Here is a 23,163-nt window from a genome sequence, read left to right as displayed (position 1 = left end):
TTGTTTAGAGTGTCCGGAGGGAAGGTCTATATATTCAATACTGCTGCAGTGATAGTACTGCTGCAGTGATATATACACAATCTTTGATGATAAAAAGTAGTAGTGCTACCTAAATTAGGGGTCTACAGAAAAATAACTAAGCTAAATAGTTAGCAAAGAACGACAGAGCAGAGATAAACTAGTTTAACCCCTTAAGGACACATGACATGTGTGACATGTCATGATTCGCTTTTATTCCAGAAGTTTGGTCATTAAGGGGTCAAAGGCCAAAAGGTAAAGCTGTCGCTTTAAGGGCACCTATCAAATGAAATAACTAGTCTAACTGCCCAACGAGTAGTCCTCTCTCCCGCAATAAAAATAAGCACTATTGCTTGTCACTTACTCCAGGCATCCGTGAGGAAGAGGAGGCAGACGCAGCATATGGGAAGAGGAGCATGAAGAGCTCCATACCCCTCACTCCCACAGCAGCAGCAGGACTCCAAGCTACCCTCCTGGCACATAAGATATATAATATGTGTCGGCAAAAAAATAGTCAAATGCAAATTGCAGTTGAACGCAAACAACAAATAATGATGTTGTCATTAAGTGCAAGACAAGCTTCTGAAGCTCTGTCCTTAAGGGGTTAAATACATGAGGGCATAATTTGACTGTGCTGTATTTATATGAGTGGGCAATGTTAAAGGCCATGTTTTTGTTGATTTAGCTTCGCGATCTTGCATGAAATGATGTGATTATATTGTGCTATGACACCTTTAAATCTAAGATTACACACAGTGCAATGCAGAGAACTAGAAAGACTGTGGGTCATGATCTCTTATCAACATATTAAATACACAACGCATATTTAAAAAGATCCAATCACTGCGCCTAAAAATGTGTGACTTCCTAAAATGTTAAAGCAATGTTTTCTTATAATAATTTTATGAACCTACAAAATGTTTCTTGTTACCCACAACAGTATTTATAAAGGTGGCATACGTTACATGTGTTTTTGTGCTAATTACCAAACAATAGCCGCACAATATGTTGCTAAAATAACAATACACTTGCCATCTGCTTCTTGCATATAAACATTATCCTATTTTATGCAAAGAACTTATTAGATATCTGAAATAACCTTGAATTATACCACTGTAGCATATTTTGTTCCTTTACTGCTAATTGGATTAGTCTCTGGTGTTTATTTACATTGATAATTATTCATAAAACAGCTAAAGAGACAATTTAACATCTTACAAAAACTTTTTGTTAACTACATTGCCAAACAAATTTTGTTCAGCAATCTAATGCTCCCAGCAACTTGAAAGATTATATTAAAACAAATTTAATTTTCATTCTATTTTCAAAATTGCTTTAATTTCACTGGTGATTTACAGACTTCTATACAGCCTTGATAACAATGAAACAGTATTATTTTGCATCTGCTGAAATTTAGAAAATTGAATACAATTTAAGTTTAACTTAAGATAAATGTAAAACATTAAGGGATGTTTGCAATAATCTTTATCACGGACTGATTTTTCTAATTTTTAAGGAAATAAAATCACACACTGTATTATTTGCTGATATAAAGGTACGTTCTTCTGTCTACCAAGTATCACTAAATACACAAGAGGAGTCCCTGGTTTCAAGTCCTTTTGCTAACATTCTACTGACCATAAATAAGCCCATGTCGTCAACCATGATTTTACCTCTGTGCTGTTTGCAGAAAATTCACATAAACAGTAGTAACTGCTATAAACATTGGTATACAACTTCAACAACAATCTATTCAATAACCTGCCTCATGTTTTGTCCAGATTAGTGAAAAAGATGTGTTCTACTGACATCTAAAGGAAACACACAAAAGGGTACCTGTCATGACAAATACAACTAATTTGTAAATAATGGAGAATCAAATTTCAGTTTACTACTTACACAGAAGTTAGATCTTAGAGTGAACGTAAAGAACAGCAACGCTGAGAATTCCATGTTCTGGGAGTTTGGGAGCCAACACATAGGGACTTTGGAAAAGATGAATTGAGTAGTAGCAAAAGTTAGCATGAGGAAATAACATCATTTCACAAGAAGAATACAGATCAAAATCAACCTGGATGCATGCATTATAAATGAATAGCACGATGAAAGATAATTTTATGTGTAAATGTACTTTTATCTTATATGTGACATTTCCTTTTTATCAAATACATGGCAAATTCATTGGGATGTTGAAAAGCAGCATCTTGAGCATGTTCATTTGTCCAACCCAGGTTAATGATATGTACTATGCACTATCCACTAAAGGGAAACAACACAGTAAAGGAGACTATATTTAAAAGAAGGAGAACTACCACAACAATAGGACATAGTCTTAACCCCTTCAGGACGCAGGACGGTTCAGGACCGTCCTCTGCATTTTTGCGTTGCCGACCGAGGATGGTCCTGAACCGTCCTAACGGAAAACGGGCGGCAGGAGCGATCGGCGAAAACTTCAGCCGAAATCACGTTGTTACTATCTGCCTGGCATCCCAGGCAGATAGTAACAGCCAATTGCGGCATGTGTGCGATCCGCGATCGCTCACAATTGGCTGGTGTCAAAGTGGGTGTTACAAACACTCACTTTGACACTGATCTCTGCCTCTCTCCCCTCTGTAGCGTTTTGTGAGGCGAGAGAGACAGAGATCGTGATATATTGTTGCAGCAGGTGTTCCAGAGAGTTGTAAAAAGTATCTGTAGTGAATAAAAATACATTTTTAACCCCTTCCCTGCCAGATCTGTTACAGACAGTGCATTTGTACTGTCTGTATTTATTTTTTTGCCCTTAAGGGTTAACTTTATTTTAAAGATCTGTGTCTTAGACTGTCTTAGACTGTCTTAGACTGTCTTAGACTGTCGTAGTCTGTCGTAGTCTGTCGTAGTCAGTCAGTTTCCTTCCCCCAAATCTCCATTAGATTTTTGTAACAGGAGTTAGTTTAGGGATTACTGTTTTAGTCTGTTTTAGTCTGTTTTAGTGTTAAAAAAAAATATATAAAAAAAAAATTGTGTTTAGTATTTTGTTAGTTTAGTCTGTTAGTGTGAAACATGCAGCGCATGTACAGCTTGGAGGAGGCATATGCCTTCTTGGCGTCAGACTCTGACGCCACTGACACTGCGTCCGATTTTGACCCAGGTCAGTTTAGCAGCACGTCTAGTGACATGTCGTCATCTGTGTGTGAGCCAGCTGCTAAAAGAAGATGTGCTCCCCCTGCTACGCCAAATGTGGAGGAGGACTGGGTACCTCCACAGTCAGCTGAGCCCAACATCCCCCCTTTTAGTGCCAACGCAGGCATTAATGTGAATGTGGTTGACTTCTCCCCTACACAATATATGGAGCTATTTTTAGGGGATACCATCTGGGAGGAGATTGTTTCCCAGACTAATTTATACGCTAGTCAATTTATTGAGACCAATCCAGGTAGCTATACAGTCAGGGAGCGAAAGTGGCTACACATTTGCCTTTCGTATATATGAGGGGAAAGATGCTCAACTGAACCCTCCTGGCTGTCCTGACTCTCTGGGGACAAGTGGGAAACTTGTTTGGGACCTACTGTTCCCCTTGTTCAATAAGGGTTACCACCTTTATGTGGACAACTTTTACAGCAGTGTCCACTTGTTTAAAATTCTTTATAGTTTGCAGACACTGGCCTGCGGCACTGTAAGAAGAAATGCCAGGGATTTCCACCGACCTCTCATAGAGGCCAAATTAAAAAAAGGTGAATGCAAATCCCTGCGCAAAGCTGAACTGCTTGCGCTAAAATTTAAGGACAGGAAGGATGTGCACATGCTAACAACCATCCATAACGAAGGCATGTCAGACGTCACTGTCCGAGGCAGGGTACAGACAAAACCGGTTTGCATCAGGGCTTATAACAGGCACATGAGGGGTGTTGATTTGGCTGATCAGCTAATGCAGCCTTATCTTATCTTAAGAAAGACAAAAGCCTGGTATAAAAAGGTGGCTATTTACCTGTTGCAAGTAGCAACACATAATTCATTTTTACTCTTTAAAAAAATTAATCCAGGAAGAACCACCTATCTCCAATTTCAACTCAAGCTGATTTCCACAATAATTTATGGAGATGGTCAAGTACCAACAACGGTGCAAGAGGAGCCCAGACATTTTATTTTTAAGATACCGCCAACACCAAAAACAAAGAAATCCCCAGAAACTTTGCCAGGTCTGTTATAAAAAAGGGAAAAGGACAGACACCCCTTTTCACTGTCCCGATTGCCCTACAAAACCTGGACTGTGTATCGGAGCATGTTTTAAGGTCTACCACACAGAAAATAAATTTTTATAATACTTGTTCCTGATTTTTTTTTTTTTGGTTTATTTATTTTGAAAGTGGCAAATTTCTGTTAGTCAGTATCCTTCCCCCCAAATCTCCAGTTAGATTCTTTTTGCAGGAGTTAGTTTACAGATTGCTGCTAACGGAAGTTTTAGTCTCATTTAGTCTGTTTTTATCAGTTTTAGTCTGTTTTTAGTATAAAAAAAAAAAATTGTGTGTTAGTAACTCTGTGTTAGTCAGACACTGATGCCACTGACACTGCGTCCGATTTTGACCCAGGTCAGTTTTCTGACACATCTAGTGACATGTCATCTGTGTGTGAGCCAGCTGCAAAAAGAAGCTGTGCTTTCTCTGCTACGCCGAATGTGGAGGAGGAACGGGTTTCTCCACAATTAGCTGAGCCCAAAATCCCCCCTTTTAGTGCCAACACAGGCATTAATGTCAATGTGGATGACTTCTACCCTATGCAATATATGGAGCTATTTTTAGGGGATACCATCTGGGAGGAGATTGCTCCCCAGACTAATTTATATGCTACCCAATTTCTTGATACCAATCCAGATAGCTATGCAGTCAGGGAGGAACGTGCTTGGCATCCCACAGATGTCGCTGAACTTAAAAAATTCTGGGCTCTTACAATTCTCATGGGGATTATAAAGAAGCCATATATTACTGGAGCACCAACCCAATCTGTTCTAGTCCAGTGTACTCTCAAACCATGTCTAGAACAAGATATGAGCTGCTGCTGAGATACTTACATTTCAATGAAAATACCCTCTGTCACCCCAGAGATCACACTCAATATGATAGGCTTCATAAAATACGCCCACTGGTAGACCATCTTCAGCACAAATTTACTGAAGTTTATACTCCACAAATTTTTTTATCTATTGATGAATCGTTAATGAAAAATAAAGGCAGATTAGGATACAAACAATACATCCTCTCAAAGCACTTTAGGTATGGTGTAAAATTCTACAAACTGTGCGAGAGCGAAAGTGGCTATTCATTTGCCTTTCGTATATATGAGGGGAAATATGGTCAACTGGACCCTCCTGGCTGTACTGACTCTCTGGGGACAAGTGGGAAACTTGTTTTTGACTTACTGATCCCCTTGTTCAATAAGGGTTACCACCTTTATGTGGACAATTTTTATAGCATTGTCCGTTTGTTTCAAACTCTTTAGGGTTCCTAGATACTGGCCTGTGGCATTGTGAGAAGATATGCCAAGGATTTTCCCAGACCTTTTATAGAGGCCAAATAAAAAAAAAAGTGAATGTAAAGGTCTGCACAAAGCTAAAGTGCTTGCAATAAAATTTAAGGACAGGAAGGATGTTAATATACTATCCACCATCCATGACGAAAGCATGTCAGACATCACTGTCCGAGGCAGAGTACAGACCAAACCTGTTTGCATCAGGGCTTATAAAATGCACATGGGGGTGTTTATTTGGCTGATCAGCTGACGCAGCCATATCTTATCTTAAGAAAGACAAAAACCTGGTATAAAAAGGTGGCTATCTACCTGATGCAAGTAGCGACACATAATTCATTTTTACTCTTTAAAAAAAAAAATCCAGAAAGAAACACCTTTCTCCAATTTCAGTTCAAGCTGATTTCCACAATAATTTATGGAGATGGTTGGAGAAGTTTCAACAACGGTGCCAGAGGAGTCCAGACATTTTATTTTTAAGATACCGCCAACTGCAAAAAAACACAAATCCCCTGAAATGTTGCTGGGTCTGTTATAAAAAAGGGAAAACGACAGACACCCCTTTGCACTGTTTTTTTTTTCTTTTGAAAGCAGCACATTATAGTTAGTCAGTTTCCTTCCCCCAAATCTCCAGTTAGATTCTTTTTGCAGGAGTTAATTTAGAGAATGCTGCTAAAGGTGCATTTGATACCTGCACATTTGGTTAAAAAAGTTTTATGGTAGTAACATATAACTGGCTGGCCAAAACCAGATGACGTGTGCATAAAAAGCAGAATTCAAAAATTACCACCATGCACGTTCTCTGAAATTTGTTTAGCACAATGGTTGGGGGAAGGATGTGAACACACCCCATATACAATACCCTGGAATGTCTACTTCATAAAAATATTAACTTTCATGATGTTAACATTAACTGGGGGATGCAAAAATATGCCAAACTGAAGATAGGCCAAGCATACCTATATATGAAGTTGAAAAACTGATATGTACAAGTCTCGATTGTGGCCTTTTAGCCCCTAAACAACCCAGCAAACCTATGCATGGGTGATATCACTGTACTCAGGAGATGTTGCTGAACACATATTGGGGTGTTGTTTGGCAGTGATACATAACAGGACCTGTTAATTCATGCCTAAAGTACAATGTATGTGTCAAAAAACACGAAGAAAATTACTACCCAAAAGTTTGCCAAAGGCTGGTGGTAGAATTATTGCATGAAAAGTATTAAACTACCACCATTCAAAATACCCTGAGTTGTCTACTTTTCAAAAATGTATGGTTTGATGGGGGTAAAATAAATTGGCCCAAATAGGACAGGGGCGCCGGTTTACTACATGTCAAATTCCAAGTTGGAAAATGGATATGCGCACCTGCCAGATTGGGCCTTTTAGCCCCCAAACAATCTGACAAGCCTATGCATGGGTGATATCACTGTACTCAGGAGATGTTGCTGAACACATATTGGCATGTTGTTTGGCAGTGACACATAACACGATCTGTTAATTCATGCCTAAAGTACAATGTGTGTGAAAAAAAACACAAAAAAGGACTACCTAAATGTTTGACAAAGTCTGGTGGTAGAATTAGTGAATGGAAAGTGTTAAAAAAACCACCATTTGAAATACCCTAGGGTGTCTACTTTCCAAAAATATATGGTTTGGTGGGGGTAAAATACATTGGCTGGCTTTACAAATGTCCCAAATAGGACATGTGCGCAGGTTGACTACATGTCAAAATTCCAAGTTGAAAAATGGATATGCGCACCTGCCAGATTGGGCCTTTTAGCCCCCAAACAATCTGACAAGCCTATGCATGGGTGGTATCACTGTACTCAGGAGATGTTGCTGAACACATATTGGTGTGTTGTTTGGCAGTGACACATAACACGATCTGTTAATTCATGCCTAAAGTACAATGTGTGTGAAAAAAAACACACAAAAAAGGACTACCTAAATGTTTGACAAAGTCTGGTGGTAGAATTAGTGCATGGAAAGTGTTAAAAAAACACCATTTGAAATATCCTAGGGTGTCTACTTTCCAAAAATATATGGTTTGGTGGGGGTAAAATACATTGGCCGGCTTTACAAATGTCCCAAATAGGACATGTGCGCAGGTTCACTACATGTCAAAATTCTAAGTTGGAAAATGGATATGTGCACCTACCAAATTGGGCCTTTTAGCCCCCAAACAACTCAACAAGCCTATGCATGGGTGGTATCACTGTACTCGGGAGATGTTGCTGAACATATATTAGTGTGTTTTTTGGCAGCAAGACATAACAGGATCTGTAAGTTTATACCTGAATTGCAATGTATGTGAAAAAAACAAAAAAAAAACTACCTATGTGAAGTTTGGCATAGACTGGTGGTAAAATGGATGCATAGAAAGTGTCAAAATATACTTAGATGAATACCCTGGGTTGTCTACTTTAAAATATATATATATATACATGTGGAGTGTTTTCCAGAGATTTATGACAGATAATAGTGTTACAATGTCACGAGTGATACATTTTTAAAATGTATGTTTTGAAACCGCCATATCCTACTTGTACCTATAGCCCTATAACTTGCAAAAAAAAGCAAAAAATAATGTAAACACTGGGTATTTATTAACTCAGGACAACATTTTGAATCTATTTAGCAGTTTTTTTCATTCGCTTTTGTAGATGAGTAAAAGATTTTCCAAGTAAAAGTAAAAAAACATGTTTTTTTTAAATTTTTTATCATATTTTTTCATTTTTTTTAAATTAAATTACATGAGATTATATAAATAATGGTATGTAAAGAAAGCCCCTTTTGTCCTGAAAAAAAAACAATATATAATTTGTATGGGAACAGTAAATGAGAGAGCAGAAAATTACAGCTAAACACAAACACCACAAAAGTGTAAAAAGAGGCCTGGTCGCTGTGGCGAAACCGACCTCGCCACGTGTCCTTGGAGGGGGCTGATTGCCCGCCTCTTGCCTTTGGACTATGGACCAGACTTTATGGGAATGTGATACCCCAGATAGCCATACCATGGAGCCTATTCATATAATGAAAGACTATGGGAAAGACTTTAGCTCCATGGCAATTGTACTGTGTGAGTAGGATCTGCGCGCTATTCGGTAGTTTTGTGCATGCAGATCCCAGCTATCTGGGGATAGGTGAAATGTCTGTGTGTTATGTGTAAATGTGACTTTATGTATTTTAAAGTGTTTTATGTTGTTTTGCAACCATGTGGTTAATGGAGTCTGCCTTTAGTCCTGGGTAATTGGATTACTTCTCCAATTAACTCCAGGGCAGAAGGGAGGAAACCAGGGTGCATTGTGGGGATGTTTTTCTGCCAGCCAGAAAGGAACAAAATATACTTTTAGTAACTTTTTAACCCCTGGTCGGATTCATGCCATTTTTTAATATGTTGTTCCCCTGAATGGATTGATTGTGGATATGTATTTTTATGTGAATGTGATGTATGGTTTTAAAGTTATGAAAGTTGTGTAAAAGTATATTTTACACTGTATGCATAATGGGATTATGTGTCACACTAAGGGGAGGGGATGTGTGGGAGGTAACATCTATGTCATTGGTTCTTTTATGCCTCCCCCTGGGTGTGGCCTGTATGTGTGAGTTGGAAATAAAAGCCAGGCTGGATGAGCCAGTCCAGAGTTCCTGTTTTACCCTCAAAGTGATGTGTCGTCTCATTATTGGGGGGGGGGGATGGATTTATTGCATGCTGTTCCAGTTGACTGCTAGGAGTACAAGCCTATTCGTATGGTTCCTATTCAATGGTCTACAGCGTTCATATGCTTGGGAGAATTTAAAAGGTTTCTCGGATTCGGTGATTATGGTGTCTGCCAGAGTGCTTGGAGTCCTCAGGAAGCACTAGGAGCATCCATTAACGGAGGTACCAAGTCGGGGTGCCAGGTGATCCGTTACATTGGTGGCAGCGGTGGGATGGCGTCCTAGTGTGAGGTAAAGCAGCTCAGAGACACTGGTTGGATTTACAAATTGAGGGCAACGCTAGCAGTCGTGCAGCGCCCCTGGGAGCAGACAAGTATGGAAGGTTCTGGCTCTGGAGATGATTGGCTGGCCGAGGTGAGGCAGCGAGTGGCCGAGTATGGGGATGATATACCCATGGAGACACGCCGGGTGATCTGGAACCAGGTCATGGCCGAGCGAAACACAAGGCTGGACCGAGAATTCCGGTTGGCAAAAGAGAGGAAGTATGCTCAGCAGCAGGAGCGTTACAGCAGCCGAGTAGAGGCTGCATCCGAGGAGGTTAGCCGTCTTTCCCTGAGGCGGCGGGAGGAACCCGAAGTGGGGGTCCTCATAGACTGGTCCTGTGAGGAACCACAACAGGCAGGTAGAGATGGGACCCAGGTCTCTCCACCGGGCCCACCAGGATGCTGGGCAGCCGGCCCAGATCCCCAGCAGCAGCCAGAGTTGCCAGGTGGGGAAGCAGGTGGCCCTTACTCACAAATGTTGAGGGGCCTCACGGATTGGTCCTGGGAAGACCCACAGATGGCAGGTGGAGATGGGACTGCGGTCTCTCTACCGGCCCTACAGGGATGCTGGGCAGTCGGCCCAGATCCCCAGCGGCAGTGTGCGTTACAGGGAGCTGAAGGTGCCGTTCTTGCTCCCCAGCGGCAGTCTACGGTGCAGGGAGAGGAGCCTGTTATCTCCTCTCCCCAGCGGCTGAAGGTGTGTAAGGGAGAGGAGTTTGTTATTCCCTCTCCCCAGCGGCAGCGCAGCTCACCAAGGGGAGACAGTAAGCCCCTCACCAGCGCAGATGGGACCGTGGTCTCTGCGCCCTGCCTACAGGGAGTACAGAGGGTCAGCCCTGCTCCCCAGCGGCTGAAAGTGTGTAAGGGAGAGGAGTTTGTTACCCCCTCTCCCCAGCGGCAGCTTAACGCACCAAGGGGAGACAGTAAGCCCCACACCAGCGCAGATGGGACCGTGGTCTCTGCGCCCAAGTTAAAGGGAGCTGAAGAGGCCGTCCTCCCTCCCCAGCGGCAGTGTGATTTGTTGGGAATTGGGAGCCCAGTCTCCTTTCCCCAGCGGCAGAGTGTCCAGCAGGGAATAGAGAGCCCAGTCTCCTTTCCCCAGCAGCAGGACACTGCATTGGGAGGAGAGACAGTCGGTCTCCCTCCACAAAGACTGAAAGTATGCATGGGAGAGGAGATTGTTACCACCTCTCCCCAGCGGCAGAGTGTTCTAATGGGAGAGGAGCTGGTTACCACCTCTCCCCAGCGGCAGCTTAATGTACCAGGGGGAGACTGTAAGCCCCACAACTGTGCAGATGGGACTGTGGTCTCTGCACCTACAGCACAGGGGGTAAGGACAGTCAGTCCTGTCCCCCAGCAACAAGGCTGCTTAGCCAAAGGGGAGACAGTTGGTCTCCCCCTCCAACAGCGGAGCTATGTATCCAAAGGGGAGACAGTCGGTCTCCAGCAGCAGAGCGGTGTATTTAAAGGGGAGACAGTCGGTCTCCAGCAACCAGGCTCCAACCAGACTACTCCCGTGGTAGTGCTGGCAACAGGACAGAGTACCGCTGGTCTCTGCCCCCTCAGCAACCTACCAAGGCAGCCTACCAGTCCCCCACACAGCCGTGGTGAGGCACCTGAACCTGGACAAGATTCTCCCTCACCCAGGTGTAGTAACTGTTTATTGTGGGTGGGCTGCTCTGCTGTTTCTGTCTTGTGGGTGGGCTGCTGGACTAACAAGGGCACTGACCGGCAGGAGGTCAAGTACCCTGTTAGTCTGGGGGGTAAAGGGGAGAAGTGTGGCGAAACCGACCTCGCCACGTGTCCTTGGAGGGGGCTGATTGCCCGCCTCTTGCCTTTGGACTATGGACCAGACTTTATGGGAATGTGATACCCCAGATAGCCATACCATGGAGCCTATTCATATAATGAAAGACTATGGGAAAGACTTTAGCTCCATGGCAATTGTACTGTGTGAGTAGGATCTGCGCGCTATTCGGTAGTTTTGTGCATGCAGATCCCAGCTATCTGGGGATAGGTGAAATGTCTGTGTGTTATGTGTAAATGTGACTTTATGTATTTTAAAGTGTTTTATGTTGTTTTGCAACCATGTGGTTAATGGAGTCTGCCTTTAGTCCTGGGTAATTGGATTACTTCTCCAATTAACTCCAGGGCAGAAGGGAGGAAACCAGGGTGCATTGTGGGGATGTTTTTCTGCCAGCCAGAAAGGAACAAAATATACTTTTAGTAACTTTTTAACCCCTGGTCGGATTCATGCCATTTTTTAATATGTTGTTCCCCTGAATGGATTGATTGTGGATATGTATTTTTATGTGAATGTGATGTATGGTTTTAAAGTTATGAAAGTTGTGTAAAAGTATATTTTACACTGTATGCATAATGGGATTATGTGTCACACTAAGGGGAGGGGATGTGTGGGAGGTAACATCTATGTCATTGGTTCTTTTATGCCTCCCCCTGGGTGTGGCCTGTATGTGTGAGTTGGAAATAAAAGCCAGGCTGGATGAGCCAGTCCAGAGTTCCTGTTTTACCCTCAAAGTGATGTGTCGTCTCATTATTGGGGGAGGGGGGAAGGATTTATTGCATGCTGTTCCAGTTGACTGCTAGGAGTACAAGCCTATTCGTATGGTTCCTATTCAATGGTCTACAGCGTTCATATGCTTGGGAGAATTTAAAAGGTTTCTCGGATTCGGTGATTATGGTGTCTGCCAGAGTGCTTGGAGTCCTCAGGAAGCACTAGGAGCATCCATTAACGGAGGTACCAAGTCGGGGTGCCAGGTGATCCGTTACAGTCGCAAATGTACAACATCGCAAAAAAAGTCCAGTCCTTAAGGGGTTGAATTAGAGGGGCAAAGGTTTAAACATAATATCAGGAAGTATTACTTTACTGAGAGGGTAGTGGATGCATGGAATAGCCTTCCAGCTGAAGTGGTAGAGGTTAACGCAGTGAGGGAGTTTAAGCATGCGTGGGATAGGCATATGGCTATCCTAGACTTAAGAAAGGGCCAGGGACTAAGTATTTAAAAAAAATATTGGGCAGACTAGATGGTCAGAATGGTTCTTATCTGCCGTCACATTCTATGTTTCTATGTTTCTATGTTTTTCGTTATTTCATAAAAAAATCTAAGTATATTATAAAACTTTTGCAATGAGTAAATTAATGAAAAAACTGTAAATCATTGCTTTAACATAACCTAGGTTCATATGTTCTTACCCTGGCTTTCTTGTCTGAATTAAATTATGGTGTAATTTGCTAAATATTTAATATAATTTAAATAGTAACCAATCATGTCATGAAAAAAGGTTGACAAACGTTCAAGGGGATTTTCAGTGTTCTGTACAGTGGTGTAATTAAAGTTCCCTTTAATTAATACATTCAAGTATTTGTAATGTATACTTGCTCCATTACAGCCCATGTAACTGATTGGAACATTTGTAGCTTTAAGTGCTTCATTGGTTTATTGAAAAGAGCAAGACAGCATAGAGAAACCAATCTCCGCGGTTCATCAATGGTGCCAAGAGTCTCCATCTTCTTCCACAGCCTTCTGATTCCCAACTATTCTCACTTTTGTTAACAAAAGAATTGTTGGGAATTCAAAGTGAATTCAATGTGAATTTCCAATTTAAGGCCAAAGTAGCTAAAATGGAAACATAGCTAACTTGGAGAATTTGTCTAGTTTGGCTAATTTGGTCTTAAATTGGAAATTCACTTTGAATTTCCAACAATGCTCACTTTAGTAAATGACCCTGTAAGATCCAACAGGGCCCTATGTGGATTACTCTTTATTGTTTAACTGTTTTAACTAAAATAGTAAAGACTATAGAATGCTAACAATCAGAAGCACCACCTATTTATTATGTTTGACAGTAACATACATTCCAGCTATAGGTAAATGAATATCTTGAGTAAGCTATGAACTTGGAGAATGCAGAAATCTTAGGATCTTGTGTTTGAGCAAGAAGTACGTACGACTAGGTAAGCCCCGCCAAGTTATCTTGACCATGCTTTTTTTCTTGTAATATTGATTTGGTGATGATTTGCATTTTTATTACTATATTTGTTTGTTAATTTGCAGATACAGCAATGGTAGTAGCAACCAGTGTTATTTATCAAAACAGGAAAAATATAGATAATTTTATGAAAATTAATATTTCATTGACTGTATAAGGAACAATATTCCTTGCTCCATTTATTCACATACACGCTGTATTCAAAAACAATACTTTGCATAGAAAAAGATAACATAATGTGACCTTTATTTTCCTAGGATTTATAGACAATATACAATGGGTTTTAGGTTAGAAGCTGGAACTAATAGCTTGACTGGAAAAACATTTCTGATTTGAAATTTTGACCTAAATTTTCTAATATCCCTGTCATTCTATTACAATGCTTATTTTAATAAAATACCTTGTTTGGACATTTTCTTCAGTTCATGTTTATTTTTATTTTTTTTTACATTTTTTTCTTTTTAACAAACATACACGTAGTAAATGTAAAAAAAGGCAGACTCTTAGATGGTCTATCTCTTACCAAGCCAATGCATTAAAGGACCACTATAGTGCCAGGAAAACATACTCATTTTCCTGGCACTATAGTGCCCTGAGGGTGCCCCCACCCTCAGGGACCCCCTCCCGCCGGGCTCTGGGGAGAGGAAAGGGGTTAAAACTTACCTTTCTCCAGCGCCGGGCGGGGAGCTCTTCTCCTCTGATCTTCCTCCTCTCCTCCCATTCGGCTGAATGCGCACGCGCGAAACTGAAACAGCTATGTTTATAAAAAAATGGGTTAACCCTAGCTGGACCTGGCACCCAGACCACTTCATTAAGCTGAAGTGGTCTAGGTGCCTAGAGTGGTCCTTTAAGAAATGTCATAGATCCAGGGACATTCTTCAGTCGGTGGGGAAACAATACTAATTAGTTTGTTCCTATAGATTCTGAAATACAAAAGTGAATATTCATGGACAAATATGAGCACAAACCATTCACTGGTGACCTGTTCTTTACAAGGCTTTACAAAGGATCCAAGGTCAGCTATTGAGACTTGAATGAAAGGAGATTTTGCTTACAGCCGTAGAACGAGGCCTTTATAATATGAACAATAAATACATGGAATTATTTCCCTAGCGTGGTTGCAATGTGAATAGCAATAAAATCCTATAAGACTATATGATAATACAAAACCTTATTCGGACTACAGTAATCTTTTACCTTTCAACAATGTGTATATACAGGCTACATTTCATTTTTATTTGATTGTTGATAAAGTTAATTGACAACTATATTTTATAATTGACATATTTTTCAGGAGCTCAATGCTGGGCTTATGACATCTGTAGAATTGGCATGTCCCACGTGTTGCCATGCCTGTAATTGCATCTTAATAGATATGTTGCCACTTCTAAATTCTGTAGAATATTGGTCGTTAATAGAGGGTTGTTTACCAATCTGCTTAATATAGTTTCAGTATTTTCAATGTGCCCCTTCTAATTATGTCCCTACTAGACCCCTGGCTATTTAATGCAATCTTCTTAGTCGACTCTCAAAGTCATATTGTCCTTTAAAATGGAGGTCCTGATGGAGTCATAGAACTATCTCTCCACACAGAGCATCATAGATCCTTGATATAAGCTAATTAATTATCATTCTGCCATAGGATAGCACCTCTTCTTAAATTGTTAAATCTATCTCTGAAAGCTCCCCCCACAGAGCCGCAGGTGGAGCAGGACATCTTGTGTTCACATGGTTCCTAGTGACAAATAAGCCCTTTGCTATATCACAATCACCATAATTTAAATGATATGCTGGTACCAAATAGATTAACCCCATTTGCAAAACTGTATCTAACCTAATACAGCTTACCTCTTAACTAAACATAGGCAAAGTACCTTCTTCAGAGATTGTGTTGTAGACCATAGAGTCGTGTTTGTGAGGTTCAAACGTGGTTTTTACCATCCCTAGAGGCAAATTAATATGAGTTAGATACTAAAAACACAATCTAAACAAATAGGACAAACTGCATTTCTCTGTCCTGCTGAGCTTATTTTTTTTATCCAATTCGTGTCTCCTCATATTTCTTTGTATGTTTTATTTCCATGTTTATTCCACTTGGTGCATTTGTTGTGTTGAGCTTTTGTTTATTTGTTCATTGCAAACAGCTGGAAGTTTGTAAATTGTGACAATATACCTGATTTTCAATTGGGATTGAATATTTTTAATTACATCTGTGTAAGCCGCATATGTTGCAATAACTGTTCCAGAGTACTAAGTTGCCGGGTACCTCTTTACCTTGCAGATGAGTTGAGAAAATGTTGCAGAAGCGATGTAATTTATCATATATAATCAGTGTGTTTGACAGACTGAATAGTAGGGCTTTAAGAACCCTCTGATGTTAAATTTCTTCTGGTTTGTCTGTATACTTTAAATTGTATACCTCCTGCTATAAATATCATTCGGATACATTGCATTCATTTGAATCCTGCTGAAGTTCTGTTATCTAGAGTGCTTACCTCCTGCTTACTACATTATTCACTGAGTATGTGATCAAAACTGCATGAGTTTTGATATCATGTGTAAAGGTCCCCAAGTACCTTCCCTTGGTGACTGGTTAAAGCAATAACCACATACAGTACCAAATTCAACACCAATAAAATGGAATACTGCCTTGAATTGGCTCTGTTTTTGGGATTGTTCTGATGAGCAGGGCTTTATAGTAATGCATGACAGTATATGCATTTTGAACACACCTGGTGTGAAATCAATTAATTACTCATGATTGTTCCTTTGGGATGCCGGTAATGGTTAGTTAATGGATTTGACATTGGGAGAGCATTGTTTACGAATGCTGATGGGCAGAAATTCCTGTTCTGCCTAACAAAACTCAGCATGTGCATGTCTGGAAAATGTTTTTTAAAACTAAAACAAACACCATGTTGCATAACTAACAATGTATGGAAAGATATGTTGATGCTGCTAAAGAAGAAGGATAGGGTTGGGGGCTTATAAACAGAATAAAATATTGTGAAAAATAGTAAAAAGCAAATTAAAATTACCGGTATACAATTTTTTCATAATAAAATAGATTTTTTCATCTTCCAGAAATTTGTTATGTGCCATATAGGCATAAAATTTTAGTTAAGCTCCACAGTTCATAACATTTTGAAGCATATGCAGGAAGTGGAACTGCAGATGTTAGCATCTTGTACTGCATGGCAGACAATATTGATTCTGCTTAGGGACCTCTGACAATCATTCATTTGATGGTTGGCTTGTCCTAATATTATCTATGCAAAGGATTCTGGAATATGTTTAGGAGGAACAAAAATAGGTGCAAAAATGGGCCACTCAGTGTTCTGCAAAATATAAACAAAATATAAAAAATATATATATTTTTTAAATATTTAGCAGTATGCTGATTGGTGACTTTTCCCTTCATTTGATTCACAGATCAAGTGAAAACAAGTAACCAATAGATGGAAAAAGAGGATGGGCAGTAAATAATCTATATTCAAATATTACACGTATATATTTATTTAACATATTTAAATATAGATGTTTTATTGCTTCTCTTTTGTTTCCTCTTTTGGCCATTTCTTACTTAATCTGTGAATAACCCTAAATATAAAAAACAAGGTTATGTCAGTTTCTATACAAGCATTAGAAAGAAATACCACCAAGGTATAACTCCTAAACCACTGTTGCTCCGTCAGTGGGAAACCCCATGACTCGTAAAATATCAAACGTAAGGAGAACGTTTATGGAAGAAGATTATGGAAGAAGATCATTAGATTTACTGTCTTCTGAAATTTTTAAACTGCTTCAAAATTGATTTCAGACACTGAAACCCATCTGAATATGTCAGCTTGCCCTAAGAACTCCTCAAATTATTACTTTTTTTTTTTTTTTTACTACCTGCAAAAATGAATAGTTAAAGCTAAATAAGATTTAAAAAAAATGGAAGTCCTGTAGACTCCCTGTTAACCAAGAGTGGCATGGCAAGGTCCCTCTTATCAAGGTGCACCATAGATAGTAATGAGGTTTACAAGGACCTCTTGGTGCCCATGTGTGTACCTGCTCAGTTAACCTCCCCATCTTTCACCAGATGTGTCAAGGAGGAAAGGTTAAAGTGACTGCCAAAGTGCTCATTTAAAAATAATGCATTTGGGGATGCTGAGAATATTGCATATATGTAGTTACTATAGTTTACCTGCACAAAGCAGGTGAAAAGTACTCTCAGAATATGCCTCCATCTGTGCCAGTTTAGATGCAATCTGAAGAATGCCCAAACACTTTACAAAGTTTGGCATTCGAACCATTTAATTGCACCGGCATTCAGGCGTATTTTGTAAGATGCCCCAAATGTATCTAAAATTGCATTTAGTAACTATCAGAATTACAAAATTACAAAAAAAAAATCAGGGGATCTCACTATTTCATGACGAGCTGAATAACTGTTACAGACTAATTTTATTTATTTTTTTAATTCTTTATTTATAATCATCATCCAATGAGTACAGTTCCAAAAACATCAGATCAGTGTATAAAATTCATTTATGCACAAGTTATATATACAGTGGCAGGTTATACAAGTTGGTGCTGTATAATTGCAAGTGTCAATCCCTAATATCCAGAATGTGATATGGTATCTCCATTTCAGTGGGGTTCTCCTGAATGACATTTTAATATTATAGAAATAAAATCAAACGGGGTTGGGGTGAAGGGTTAGAGACTAATTTCTAAACATTTATTGTAGTGTAAAAACACATTAAGGGACATTTTCTTGCACTGAAACTCTGTTATACACTTTTACATAAACTCACAGAAAAGAAGAACATAAGGAGAAAGAAGGACTTTAAGCTTAAAATAGAGTGTCGGACATTTAGGAGAAACGAGACCGTCTTTGCTTTTTTTGTTTATAGAATGGCAATATTAGAACCTGCATATATTTGTCATATCCTGTCACCAAGAGATGATGAAAAGTACGAATCCCTTTGGCACACACAGATAAATATAAAAATAGTGTAATCCCTCTGGCCGGCATTGACAGGATTTACTCACACTTACAGATCTACAAACAGATTATGGAGGGAAATTAATCTGATTGTCTGAACAACTGTTTGTATTTGGGTTACAGACAAAATAAGTGATACATGGACCAAACACGATAGTAGTTTCAGCCCATATCATGTGAAGTATGCTGAGATTACTATTCCTTAAGGGTAGGCTTTTCCTAGAGGTTATGCTAGCTAGGGTTAGATATAAGGGTCAGTCTAGAGGTTATGAAGTTGAGAATATTGATATAGATTCAGAGTTAAGGGAAAACGTTTAGCACAGAGAGTGATATCTTATTATGTCTACATACTAAATAATTTCACAAAAGGATAGATATTAACTTTAAAGGGGCCTCTTTACCCTCAAAACAATTTCATCTTAATGATGTTGTTTTAGGGGCTGAAGTCCATGAATACAGTGTTAAACCATTTTCCTTCACCATATTTGTGTGTCTAGTCACCTGGTTCGCATTGCCACCTCTCTCCTCTACTCAGCCAATATTCATAAAGAGTATATACAATGATTGATTGGCCGATGAAAGGTAGAGTGGAAAATTGTCCTGCATCATAGGTACTATACTAGAAATAAAACATTTTTTATATTTGTTTTGCTTCTGTTGCTCGCGTTTTAAGAATTTTATGCTTTTAAGCAAAATGGATAGATGTGTTTTTGAACTGTTCTTCTAATGTTTCTTTTTATCTCAGAGGACTTACGAAAAATGAACCCGTCTTGACTGAGATCATTGATATATGCATAGATGAGATGTTATTTACCTATACGTTCTATTGACCATAGCTGTGTGAACTGTAAGGTATGACTTAACTGAACACACTATCCATACTTATGTATCATTTCAAAATAGAGGATTAACTTATAAAAGATAAACATTTTGTGTTGATCATATTTTTCATATTTTTTACTAGATCAAAAATGATTTTTATTTTATTTTTGATGTTTGTATTTTAAGTTTTCACTTGGTAATATATAAGAAAATGTTTTGTTTGGTTGGTGAATAGAAATGACCCTTACAATGGTTGAGTTTTTTTTACCTCTTCTATTATTAAAAAAACAGAAAAAACTCCCAATGCCCATCCGAAGGAAATATCTGTGATAGTCACTGCATAGGGCTCGTTCTGAAAGATTCTAGTTAAATTCCATCATGATAGTGATCGTAGTTATTGAAGTGTTTTAAAAGGTTTTCTCAGAGATATCTGTTGCATAAAATCACCAAATGACCAGCAGTGGAAATAATTCTGCCACTTTCTTTTGGACAAATTGTATAAATCTATTGAGTCGCCAAGAAAATGTGATATATCAAAAACTTACATTTAAGGTGTAAAAAAGGCAACAGATCAAAAAAATCCAACAGATTTAATAAATTGTGCCAAACATTCATTTAATTCAATAAATGTAAATATGATGGGGGCTCTTTTATAAATCTCTCAATGTGTCACATTTGCCCTGCCTCCAACAATCATTTATGAGAGAAATTGTGGCATATGCAGCCACTCCCTTTATTCAAGGATACCATGTTGGTTGTGGAGGATATAATTTTTTACATCTGCAATTTTGCCACCACACAGACATCAGCTATCTGTTTGTGAACTTGTCATTCATGCAATTTGTGCATGCCATGAGTACTTTATCTCACATTTTATTTGATATACATTGTGCAAAATATTGTGCAAAAAAATATTGTGTTTCAAAACAACACTCCTCGTCATAAAGCATTCTGTCTTAAATCTGAGCACCTGTATGTATTTTAGCAAACCGTTCTAGTGATTTACCTAATAATTAACTTGGCTTTGATATTCACAACAATTCTATTGGTTAACCAAAAATAAATGAAAATAACAAGCAAATAACCAATGCATGTGTCTGTGGAGTCTGAAATTCACAGTAGCATATACTGAATTTATTTTGCAAATACATCAGATTGCTGGAGAGATGTTTTGGACATATTCCAAAGATAATTTATTACATTTTAACATGCATATAACCCAAGGCAGTTTTTTGTATTAATGTAATTGTATTGACCTTGATGGATGTCAATTCACAAGGCAATAGGGACCAGAGATGCAAATAACTGCCAGTATATCATTCAGATAACATTTGTGTAACCACAAAATCCTCTGGGCCTTTTTAGACTTGTTTGCTTGAAAGGCTCAGCTTCTTTATAACAATGGAAAAACTTACTGTTATACCCTGCTAAAAAAACAGAAGATAAAAGAATAAAGTGATTGTAAAAATGGAAATTCAGATAACTTTGTGTGCGGTTTGTTCACACTCTAATAAACTGAGACCATTTTACATTTATTAACTACACAATACACAGACTGCATCAACTCAGCATGGATTACAGAAAAAGAGTTGTTTGATATAGTCTTTGTTACAACATTCACTTGAAATCGCTCAAAAAGTGCAAACTAGATATATATGTGGTGTAACTAGATACAGTTCTAATCAAAATTATTCAACCTGTATTGAAAATCTGGTTTATGGTCAGAATGTATGGACTTTCAGCTGTTTGCAATAAAAAAAGTCAAACAAAAGTACCGTATTTGAAATAGCTCAACACAACGAATGCTTCAAGTGATTTCCCCAAGTTCAACTGACAATTCAACTTATAATGACTTCTAAAGTCTCAAAGTTATTCAACCCCTTCATTGGCAAGCATCTTTAGTACATTTTGCTGTACTAAAGACCTGCTGCTAAGTAAATGCATAGCCAGACACCAGCTTCTGGTAACATTCCTGAGGAATCTTAGCATATTGCTTATGAGAAATAGCCTACAGTTCAGTAATATTCTTGGGTTTGCGTGCTGCAACCATATTCTCCAAATCCCAGTAGAGATTTTCTATGGGGCACAAGTCAGGTAACTTTGATGGTAACTGTACAATATTTCAGGACCTCTTCTGCAACCAAACCTTGATGGAATATGAGGTATGCTTGGGATCATTGTCTTGTTGGAAGGCCCACGAACGGCATGATGTTTTCTCCTAGGATTTCCTGATAAATCCATCTTGCCTTCTACATGCTGAAGGTTTCCAGTATCAGAGGATGCAAAGCATCACAGAGCCACAGCTATGCTTAACTGAAGGCAGAGTATTCTTTTCAGCGTATGCTTCAAAAGAATTTCCTCCAGAAATACTGCTGATCCATTGTGACGAAAAGTTCCAGTTTTGTTTATATGCTCCACAGAACAGAATCCTAAAACTTGTGTTGCTTATTTATGTGATTTTGAGCATTTTGGAGCCTAAATTTTTTTTTTGGCTGCACAACTTTGCCCCCCAAAATATTTTTGGGGGATATCAGATTTTTGCTCATATGGCAGTTCGGCTTGTCTTAATTTTGTTGGCGAAAATGATTCCGAAAAATTAATCAGACAAACCAAAAGGCAGGAAAAGTGGGCCAATCAGTGTTCTGCAAAATATATGTGTAACGGCACCCCCAGGCATTAAAGGGTTAAACTGCCGTTTAGATGATATTCCCCTTTCAGATACAAAGGCAGCTACTGCAGAACACCAAACTCACGAACTGGATACAAAATAGCACTCCACTTCCCGAACTGGAACCTCACAATAGCTGCTAGCAGCTGAACAGGAAAAGCAGACAATCAGCTTACACTCCTGGCAATCAGTCTCTAACAGCATACAGTAAAACCCCCAAAGACGAGACAGAGCTCCGTGTTGAGGGCCAAGCAGTGGTCTGGTTTATTATGGGCTACCCGCCCAGTATTTATGCAGGTCTCCCACTTGGTGGACACTCCCCTAGGGGACCAAATGGGAGACTGTAACAAAAGACAGACAGGTATCAATTTAGGACATACAGTCAGAATACTTTCCCACAATGCATCCTGGCTTCCTCCCTTCTGCCCTGGAGATAATTGAGAAGTAATTAAATAGCGCTCAGATCCTATTGACACAGTTCAATTGCCATGGAGCCAAAGTCTTTAACTACACGAATGGGCTCCATGGCATAGCTATCTGGGTTAACAAATTCATATAACATAAAATACCGAATGGACATGTATTCGTTAGATCTGTACGAATAAGAACCAGGCGGCGGACGGCTCTGCGTGTTCATGCAAATAAGTGTCCGTTTTTAGTTCCATAGTTTAAGCGCAGAACACCGCTGGCCGTACGGGACTTTTAAAATGCCCGCCGCCACGTGTTTGGTAAACGAACAAAGACCACCCTGCATTCGTCAATTAAGCTGCGGTTAACCGCAGCTTCAGGGCGGTCAATTGGCGGCACACTCCAGCTCCCATGGGTCGTGCCTTCGGCAGTTTGTTCGGTAGATAAAATCTACCGAACACCCTGGCAGAAAGGCACAAAATAGCATTTCTGCAGGGAAAAATAAAGCCTTTTAAAGTATGGTCCATAGTCCAACGGCAGCAGGTGGGCATCCAGGCTTCTCCAATGCAATGGAGATTGCTCTCGTCACAATATGCATTACATAAATATTATATATATTTTGCAATATACTGACAGGTGCATTTTTCTGCCATTGGGTTCACATATCAAGTGAGAAAAATGTATCAATTAATGGCTGGCCTCATGCCCCAAGACTATGGGCCATGGAACCAGCTCATAAAAATACTTGTT

This window comes from Pelobates fuscus, chromosome 7 (genome assembly GCF_036172605.1).
Source record: "Pelobates fuscus isolate aPelFus1 chromosome 7, aPelFus1.pri, whole genome shotgun sequence".
Lineage (NCBI taxonomy): Eukaryota > Metazoa > Chordata > Amphibia > Anura > Pelobatidae > Pelobates > Pelobates fuscus.
Note: the sequence above shows the minus strand (reverse complement) of the source record.